This window comes from Sitophilus oryzae, unplaced genomic scaffold, assembly GCF_002938485.1.
Source record: "Sitophilus oryzae breed Bouriz unplaced genomic scaffold, Soryzae_2.0 scaffold_1744_pilon_pilon, whole genome shotgun sequence".
Lineage (NCBI taxonomy): Eukaryota > Metazoa > Arthropoda > Insecta > Coleoptera > Curculionidae > Sitophilus > Sitophilus oryzae.
Window position 1 is genome coordinate 1,198,168 of NW_022146440.1, and position 10,888 is coordinate 1,209,055.

Genomic DNA, 10,888 nt, shown 5'->3' on the forward strand with positions numbered 1-10,888 from the left:
TTTCCAAGAGGCTCTGGAGGACGTGGAAATGGGAGTCAAAGTTAATGGAGTGTGGATTAATAATATCTGCTATGCTAACGATACGGTCTTAATTGCAGATAATATACACGACATACAACAACTGGTCAACAAGGTAGGAGAACAGAGCAAAGCAATGCGTTTAAACATCAACATTAAGAAAACCAAATTTAAGATTATATCCAGAAACCCAGATGTGTGTATAAATTCCATTCTAACATTTAACTCAAGGCTCATATAGAAAGAGTAGATAAATTTAAGTACTTGGGCATCTGGGTCTCCGAAGATTGGACATCAGACAAGGAAATTAAATGTCGCATCGAACAAGCTCGGCAGGCATTCTTGAGGTTTCGAAAAGTACTTGTCTATTTTGATTTTGACCTTAGCCTTAGATTAAGATTCGTGAAGTGTTATGTGTAGTCGGTGCTCCTTTATGGTATGGAAGGTTGGACATTGAAAGCACCAATATCAACAAATTGAAGGCTTTTGAGATGTGGCTATATCGCAGAATCCTGAAGATACATTGGACGGCTAGATTGAGAAATGAGGAAGTTCTCAGACATGTTGACAAAGAGCGTGAATTATGTGAATTGATTAAAAAGAAAAAAATCGCATACCTGGGGCACATAATGCGAAACCCCAAATATTAATTCTTGCATTTGTTGATCGAAGGCAAGATCGAATGCCGGAGGGGTATCGGAAGGAAGAAAATGTCTTGGCTGAGGAATATTAGACAGTGGACAGGGCTATTCGATGTTCAGTCGTTAATACACACCGCCCGGAACAGAGAAGCAATGGAAAATGTTATCGCAAACATCCATTAATGGATCTGCACTAGAAGAAGAAGAAGAAATTAAATACTCATGAATTTTTTATTAACCTTCTGAAGGCTTTTTATTATTTAGGCCAAATCCTACAATCTTGCTCTTACAATTTGAGATTCCTTCCTCTTTGCTTACTTAAAATATAGAAGTCATTTTTCAATTATTAATTTCGCATATTTTGATTTTACCTTTTTTTATGTATAAAAAATGGAAAACGATAATATTTCTAAATAGGATATAATACAATTATAGTAATTAGATAACAGTAGTTCCTATTATTAATTAGATATTTACGCAGGTTAACGATGCCTTTTTTTCATTGCAAACTCTGTATATCCGTTTTTATTTCTTAAGAAGTTGCGATTTTCTGAACTACGTTAAGTATTATTTATCACGGTTTAATTCGTACGAGAAAGTGCGTAAAGAAGAAAGTACCTTTATACGGATCATTCTGTTTAAAAATATGCAATACGAGTAGGTATATAAGTTTTTTTAAGAATTAAAATCCAATATAATTCGACAAATTTTTACAAAAAAAATATTAAATAAATATTAATACTGTTTGATTATTTTACTGTTTTTATAAACTACAACAAATTCTTGGTAGAAAAATAACTGATATACCAGGGGTTTAAAAGTGGCTCACCCCTATAATTTTTCAGATAAAAAAAGAGATTGAGTTTGTTTGACATAAATTAGGACTGATTGACGTGTTCAATTGTTTTCGGTCGATTCCTGTTTCGACTTAAAAGACTACAACGTTTTATTTTTAAATATAACCCTCAGTATTTTTTTACTTCATTTGATATAAAATCACATTCTGAATTTCTGAATAGAATGACATCATACAGGGTGTCCCACTTAAGATGGATACAAGCCAATTCTTGGTTGTTTGTTGAGCGATCTTTTTCATTTTTGGCAGGAGACTGTATGGCTATAAGACCTACATTTTGCCCAGGGTAAGAAATGCGATACCTCATAGACGTACGTTTTAATGGGGTTTGATATTTTTCGAGTCAAGAGTAAACTACCCATAGGACATAAATTATATTGAATCCTCCTTATCCAATATACTTAAATTGTAGTTTTGATAAATATTGATACAGGGTGTGTTATTAAAATAAGACATTTTTATTTTTATTATTATTTTTTTAAGTACTTACGACGCCACTGGATAAACAACTGGTTAATTATCAATAACCAATTATAACCAATTATCAATTAATAATCGATTTAAGTTTTCAGATTTCCAGCTTCAATAATAATTAAGATACGATACAAAAAAACTAAACATTGTCAATTTATTTTGTTTACTTTAAAAAATTGTTTTTTAAGTTTGCTAATAGAAAAAATGAATAAAATGAGTTACAAAATAATTTAAAAATCCAGTTTGCAATGGAATCTGAAATATGATTTTTATTCGTTTTATTGAGAAATATTTTAAAGAATATATTAATTTATTGTATTAGCAAACGTAAAAAAACAATTTTTTAAAGCAATCGAAATAAATTGAAAAGATTTAGTTTTTTTGTATCGTATCTTAATTATTATGGAAGCTATCTGAAAACTTAAATCGATTATTAATTAATAATTGGTTATAATTGGTTATTGATAATTAACCAGTTTTTTATCCAGTGGCGTCGTAAGTACTTAAAAAATAATAACAAAAATAAGAATGTCTTATTTTAATAACACACCCTGTATCAACATTTATCAAAATTAGAATCTTAAGTATCTTGGGTAAGGAGGATTCAATATTATTTATCAGATTTGAAATAAATACTGTCCTAAGGGTAGTTTACTCTTGACTCGAAAAATATCAAACCCCATTAAAACGTACGTCTATGAGGTATCGCATTTCTTACCCTGGGCAAAATGTACGTCTTATAGCCATACAGCCTCCTGCCAAAAATGAAAAAGATCGCTCAACAAACAATCAAGATATTGGCTTGTATCCATCTTAAGTGGGACACCCTGTATATGTCAATTTCTGACATTTTCAATTAAGAGTGCCATGGCCAAAAATGTAACAATTTAAATTCATTCCATTCAGAGTGACATTTTTGTATGGATTAAAGTCAAAAAATACCAATGAATGCCATTAAAAAATCAAAAGTTGTAGTCATTTCAGGTGAAGTCGAAAGTGACCGAAAACAATCGTATAATTCAATCAATCCTGATTTTTTTCAATGTTTCAATGTCATATACTCGTACTAACTGCAACAAATCTCATTTATTTAATCTGAAAAAATAAAAAAGTTATAGGGGTTAACCACTTGTGAGAAACACCCGGTATTTTTTCTTAAAAAAGAGATCAATTAAAGATTTTGATTTTCTAATCATTTATAATACATATATAATTAGTATTTGTTTTCTATACTCTCTTGCAACAAGGTAGATATTTTTATCTTTTTTCAAATTTTTAAACCTATTGTTTATTATCAAAATTCTTGAAAAAGACTGGATATTTTGCCAAATGTAAGAAATAAAAAATGTATTCTTTTTTAAACACCACTTCGTAGAATCCAAGCAGAACTGTTACTCCTAAATCTAACTCTGTTACTTCTAAATCTCTGTTACTCTATGGATACTTCTAAAACTCTGTTACTTATCTAACTCTGTTACTCCTAAATCAAAATTGCTTATCTAACAAAAAATGCTTCCCTTTTCAGAAGGTTGTGATCTCCTCCCGTCGCGTCGTCAGAAGCAAACATTATTTAAAAGTACAGTTTGGGTTTGACACCTTTGGTGCTACAATATAAAAATACAACAGTAATTCACCACAACACTACTTTTAACACTAGACGCGCGTTTTGCTAACTATATGTCAGCATCATCAGCAAATGATTAAAATTCACTGTTTTAATCTCGATAATCATCATCAGCAGTTACGAAAGACGCATCCAGTGTTAAAAGTAAAATGTTTTGGTGTATTGCAGTGAATGACTGATTTATTTTACTATTTAAGGTCTTTTAGTTTTCTTGAAACATTAAGTATTTTTTGCCGGTTAGGCAAATTTGTTACAGAACCATTGACAGGCTGGTTTCCATTTGCATTCTACGAAGTGATGTTTACAAAAATAACTTTAACTTTTTTTAAGATTTCTCCTTCGGTGGCAAAATTCCCAAGCTTTTTTCTAGAAATGAACCTGTCACAAAGGTACAGACGTTAATAATCTTGATCTTCAAAACGACGAAACCACTTATTACGGGACTTTCACTTGCAGAACTTTCATAGAATAATATTGCAGTAATATATAAATAATTAATTTCACTCTCTGCACGTATGATTTAATATCGACAAGTCAGTCTATGTTTTTATATACCTAGATTATCATAATATTTTAAACTTGTTATATTTGTATAATATTACTGTCTGTGGATATATAGTCTTTCCAATGAGAGGTTTCCCAGGACAGTTGTGTCTATCATTTTTATTCATAGGCAAATTGTACTCTCTATCATTTTTTAAATGCTATCTGCCAAAATCTTTCTGTCGTTGGAGAGACTTTCATCATTTTCAGCTTATCCAACCCTTTTCAATGATGGTATAGCGTCCCTCACATATTTAGATCTCTTTGTATTGGGCCCATTGTTATCTGTTGTTGGCTATACGGGCCCAAGTTATCCCTGCTTATTTATCTACTAATATTATGGTCTCATCTCAGGTTTAGTCTTCTCTTTTAGGTCTTTTAATTCCTCGTGGGTACCATGCTGTAATTTTTGTGGTTCATCTATTGGTTCCATTGAGCGTTGTGCGACCTGAAGTTTCTTTATAATGTCCATTTTAGGTGTCCAGGTTTCGCATGCATAGGTCATGACTGGTAGTACACATTGGTCGAAAATTATCTTCTTTAGATAAAGTGGCATTCTAGGTTTGAACATGACTGAGTTTCTTCCATAAGTACTCCATGCTACTTAATTCTTTTGTTGATTTCTGATCCTGAGATCACAGGCTGGTGTTATTAGTTGTTCTCTACTGTATCCAGTATTGTGTTATTTATTCAGACAGACTTTATAAAACAATATTTATTTTTAAATAATAAGCTAATTATAGAAATAAACTATAAAATCTGATTCAGAATTAAAAACAAGTTTTACAAATATTATGTATACATTGTATTTAAATACATTGTAATCAGGATATTGCACTCATATATCATTCCTAAATTACTAAAAATACAATTACCAATTTTAATCGTTACCGATTCGTTATTTATAGTATTTTTCAATAAACGGTATTTTAAGCATAATGATATACCCGTGTGTAGCGTGGCATTTTAATTGATAATTAAATGAATGCGAATTGAACTTCTAGAAATACACATATCTACTAGTAATTTATAGTGAAATTAAAGGAAATCATGACCTACTACTTCTAAAGAGATGCATTCATTCTATTGTTATAAATTATGTTGTTAAAATATAGTAAAAAGTAACTTTTCGAAACATTTTACTTTCTAATTTCAGTCAAAAATATAATTATGTTTTTTATAAATAGAACAATCAAATTTAAATAGTAGGAAAACGTTTAAAAAATACTTATTTACACATAAAGCTTTAATAATATATAATTTTTTTAATTTGTTTTTAAGTATTAAAATAAATATTCTAAAGTGATACATTTGACAATGACAAAATCACATGTTGTGGATGGACCAAATCTTAAAGTATTGTGGCATTGGCCTGGTTTGTATTGTTACTTATTCAGTTTTAATTTAAAAATAGTCCAAAATTATTCAAATTTTGCATATGCATTTATACCATAAAGTATTTATTTACAAATAAAGTTTAATAAAAAAAAGTGGGTAACTGAATTTGTAATTTTTAGTATATTATTTTAAAAAACTCATTTTTTATATACATTCATTCTATTCTTATTAATTATGTAGTTAGAACGTTAGAAAAAAACATATATTTGAGTTAAAAATTAATTTTTGTTATTTAGGGGTACAAGAAACGTTTCATAGCGCAAAAATTTTAAGTTTTTTTTCACAGTTTGTTATTCAATATAATTAATAGATATGTTCAATGAATGTATAACAATAACTGTAGAAATTTGATTTTTTTTAGAAAATTTATAGAAATAATAGTAAAAATAAAACTTTTTTTTTTAAATAAACCAATTTTTTTTCGAGGCATTCGTCGCCCGATATAAATTATGTTATAAGAATATAGTATAAACCAACTTTTTGAAAAAAAAAATAACTTAAAATTGTGTATTTTAAAGTAGGTACCTGTAACTTCAAATTGAAGGAACATTTTGGAATGTTCTCTCTGCTTTAAAATATTTGTTTAATTTTATACAAACAATATTGTAATTATTATAATAAGTTGCAATATAAAATATTGAATATGGTACATGGTTGAATATGGATATATTACCGTGTATGGCTTATTTTATTTTAAATTTATATTTTATTACTAAAAGTATAAAAAAATTATTTTACATAAAACAAGTAGGTACATAATATAGCTTTTTGGGTTGTATGATATTTGATAACGAAAAATTATTTGAATGTTCTCTCTTCTTTAAAATAATATATTTCTTTAATTATTATAATTACAATATTGTAAATATATAAAATTTGTTTGTAAATATACAGGGTGGGTAGAAGTGCAACTATTTTCAGTCCTAGTAAATATCGATAAAACAAACATATTTTATCTTTACTGTTTTTCAAATAAGTCCAAAATATCCGAGTTATTTTACTTTGAAAATTTCCAAAAATTTTTTTTTGCCTAAATTTTCAGAACCGCTGGATCTGTTCTGAGATTTCTTTCTTGTAAATTTAATCTACTACCTATGTTGCCATATCATCACGAAGTTATGTTTTTTAACTAAAAACTAAAAAAAATTCCAAATTTTTTTTCAAAAAATTCCAAATTTTCAATTTTTTTTCGCGAAAAAACTCATATACTTTCCCTTAAAATATTTGTACTTATTTATGACGCACCCTGTATAAAATTAGGTTGAATATATGTAGTTACTATTTTAAATACCTACATATGAATGTATAAAAAAATAATTTTACCTAAAACAAGTATCTAGGTATTTGGTTGTATAATATTTGATAACGAAAAATTAATTAATGTCCATTATACCGATGAGTCTAATTTTTTATTTAAATTTAAAAAAGCGTACATTTTTAACTGAGGTGAAATGGATAATTATTATTTAATAAAATATAAAATAATATCTCACCTTGAATTAGAAAAAAGCTAGACGACACAAACTAGGATCCTTAAAAAGTTATTTTCAAATCAAAGGTGCCAATGTAACTGGTGCCGAAAATGGATCATGGAGAAGTATGCGCGTCGTACCGCAGTACTTTTACAAATGTTCTGTTACGACTCGACGGTACACTAGTTACTACTTTAGTGGCTAAATCACCAAACGATAATGGTACTTGCCGATCCCCGATCGCTCGCAGCTAAACCACTTTTCTCTTTCTAGGTTCGTGGTACCATTCTTCCGCACATCCATACAGCAGGTTCCGATGGCTATGACGTTATCGCATTAATTGGGATGTAGGACAAGAACCACTTCAATATAATTCGGCTGGTGAAATTCGATTGCCCACAGATCGCTCGTGTGGTAAATTTATAATGGGCGTTTGTTGTCACATTCGTCGGGCACTTTTTTTTGATCAGAAAAAATGTAACTGTGTTAACTGTGTACTAATTAAAAGGACACTGACGTATTTGGTGACATATTATGTAGTCAACAGGTCAACAATACCGACGAATTGTCGCAATGACAGATTTTTTTATCCTGAAAGGTATAACATAAAAAATATACCGGGTGCATCATCATTGGAAACACTGTAAATCTGCATTGATATAAATATTTTCTTGTATCAAGAGTATACAGGGTGGTCCGAATTGTATTCCGGAAACTTCGACAGCATATTCCGTAGATAAAAATAAGTAAAAAAGTTCGTATAAATGTATGTCCTAAAATGCTTAGTTTCGGAGATACAGGGTGTAGAAGTTTCTTTTTTATTTCGATTTTTTCCAAATAATTTCTGAAGTGACGTCAATATTTGGATGAAAATTGGTATCTGGGAGTTCTCAAGATATTTAGAATGGATATAGTCAATACATGTGATTATTGACAACAAATAAGCACACGTTGAGTATAGTTATTTGACTGAAATAATAAATTTTTATTTTTTTAAATTAATCATAAGGTTTTCTGCGAAAAAATGATGATTAAACAATTTCTTTTGAACTTTTGGCACAAAAAGATTTTAAATTTATGATTTCAGTCTAATTATTATTTAGTCAACATGTTTAATTTATGTCATTGATGACAGGTATTGATAATTTCGATTCCAAATATCTCGAGAACCATTACTCGCAGCGATTTTTTTTATGTAAAAAACCAAGAGACCTTTTTTATGTAAAAAAATCGCAAATGTATATTTTTTTACTCAGTAGTTTTATACAGGTACCGACGAAAAGTTATTACTCTTCAAAACAGTTAAAACACATGTAGGTGGCGCCACCTACAAATGGGAGTCATATTGATATCAAAATCAAATTTCTCATGTCAAAAAACACCCATTCACCAATTTTCATCCAAATATTGTTAACGTCAATTTTTTACAGATTATTTGGAAAAAATCGAAATAAAAATGAAACTTCTACAGCCTGTATCTCCGAAACTAAGTATTTTAGGACATACATTTATAGGAACTTTTTTATTTATTTTTATCTGCAGAATATGCTGCCGAAGTTTCCGGAATACAATTCGGACCACCCTGTATATACTCTTGTCCCAAGACCATAATATGGCCTTCATATATGTCGATGTTCTGCTATTTTGGTTGACAACAATAAGTTGGTATTGGTAACAATAAGTAACTAATTTCATCATAAATAATTTTATAGAGTTAGATTCCCATACTCTTGAAAATCACGAGAATATTTTTATCAGCGTGATACAAACTTTATCTTGGATTTACTGTTGATTTTACAGCGAAAGAGTGAATATATTTCGTAAAGGTGTGAGTATACCGGGTCCGTTTGAAAAGTGGCTTACTCCTATAATTTTTTAGATTAAAACGAGATTATATAGATATGTTAGTATATGACATAAATTAGAATTGATTGACATATTCGCTTCTTTTCAGTCACCTCCTGTTTTACCGGAAATGATTACAACTTTTGATTTTTAAATGACGCTATTGGTATTTTTTTACTTCATTTGATAGAATATGACATTCTGAATAGAATGGCATAGCATATGTCAACTTTTGATATTTTCAATTAAAAAAATAGCATTTTAAATTTTAACTTAGAGTGTCATGGCCATAAATGTATGGACAATTTGACTCAAAATACCAATAAGTGTTACCAGATTATTCGTAAAAAATGCTGTTTCCCAATATGCTAATAAACCACCCTCGTTCTATTTGAAAAAATTGAGATATGATTAAAAAACGATTTGGGCATCTTTTAACCGGCCAGGACAAAACACGAAAAACATTAGACTATCAAGTATATTTTTCGAAAGCTCCCTAATTAAAAATTAGTGTTTTTAACACAGCCATGGCACTCTAGACTGAAATTTAAACTACGATTTATTTTTAAGCGAATGTCAAAAATAGACATATGATATTTCATACTATTCAGAATGTCATTTTCTATCGAATAAAATGAAATATATCGAGTGTGCCATTTAAAAATCAAAAGTTGTCAATCCTAATTTATGTTATATACCTACTAACATACCAAATCTGTTGTTTTTTCCAACTAAAGAAACAAAAAAGTTATAGGGATGAGCCACTTTTGAGACGCACCCTTTATACTAAATACACAAGCCAAATTTGAACAATTTTGGACAGGCCGATGTTAATTTTAGAAAAACTATGATTTTGTCTATGTCCAATAATATTTCCCAAACGAGGGTTTTGTCTAATTCAAACAAGTTTTAAATTTCTAAAAATTCTGGACAATTATGACGTATTTGTAGACAGTACAACAAATTACAATCCATATTAAACGGGTTTACTTTTTTTTCCTTTAAATCTAAGTTTAGCTAATGTATAAATTAAAAACTATATTTAGAAAAAAGATCTTTATTTCTAAACCAATCATTTAATAAAAAATAAATGATTTTACTGAATATGACAAGAAATGGTTTTATGAGGGAATTAGAATAAGTATTAAAGTATTAAGTATTATTATTATATTTAGTATTAAGAAATAGTAATACCTACAGCAAAAGTTCTTTCCATTAAAAAAATTGTACTATTGTCCAGGGTGGCACGAATTGGACGCTCATCATTGGGATTTCGGAAACCGTAAGAGATACAGGATCGGTTAAATGGAGGCAAAGTTGCGCAATTTGATGCTCAATAAAATGCCGTATTGCATTTTTATTTTTTATTTTTTTTTGCATAAGATATTCTGGTGATGGAATTTTCTGTACGAAACGTCCGCAAATATCAAAGTGACTATATATAGTTTTTTATGAGTGATGAATGGATTTAATTAAATAAAAAAAAATCAGGTCCGTATTTAAAAAAATTAAGTCGCTAGACGCCGAAACGTCAGACTCAATATTTAACTACACAGAGTTATAGAGCAGAAAAAGTGGCCATTAAAATGTGTTTTTTATTTTATTGAAAATTCCTATTTTTTTCGAATATATTCGGAAGTATTCGGAATTTTTCAAAATGCAATATGGAATTTTATTGTGCATCAAATTGCGCAACTTTGCCTCCATTTAACCGATCCTATATCTCTAACGGTTTTTGAAATCCCAATGATGAGCGTCGAATTCGAGCCACCCTGTACAAATTGTAATATATTGAACTACTGCGTTCTTCGCCCTACTCTAGTATTTCTTTATGAGTCAATTTAAGTCAATGATATTTATGTATCAATACACTGTACTATAATCTTTTTCTACATTTACTTCAATACTTCTTATATTAATATTACTATTTTCGACCATGTGAAATAAATTATATAAATTTTTATCATTGTTTTCTTTAATTCTCTCATGATTATCTACTGTGCTGACTGGTTTTTAT

At 29.1% G+C, this 10,888-nt stretch overlaps 1 protein-coding gene across 1 annotated transcript in view; it reads right to left on the bottom strand.

Annotated features, from left to right (window-relative positions):
- The window catches only part of LOC115881896 (elongation of very long chain fatty acids protein-like), a 66,167-nt gene extending 58,644 nt beyond the window's left edge, over window positions 1–7,523 (bottom strand). Inside the window, exon 1 of the mRNA XM_030899618.1 lies at window positions 7,048–7,523. The gene's annotated coding sequence lies outside the window, so the exon portion shown is untranslated. The remainder of the gene's footprint in view (window positions 1–7,047) is intronic.
- Between the last annotated feature and the right edge of the window lie 3,365 nt (window positions 7,524–10,888).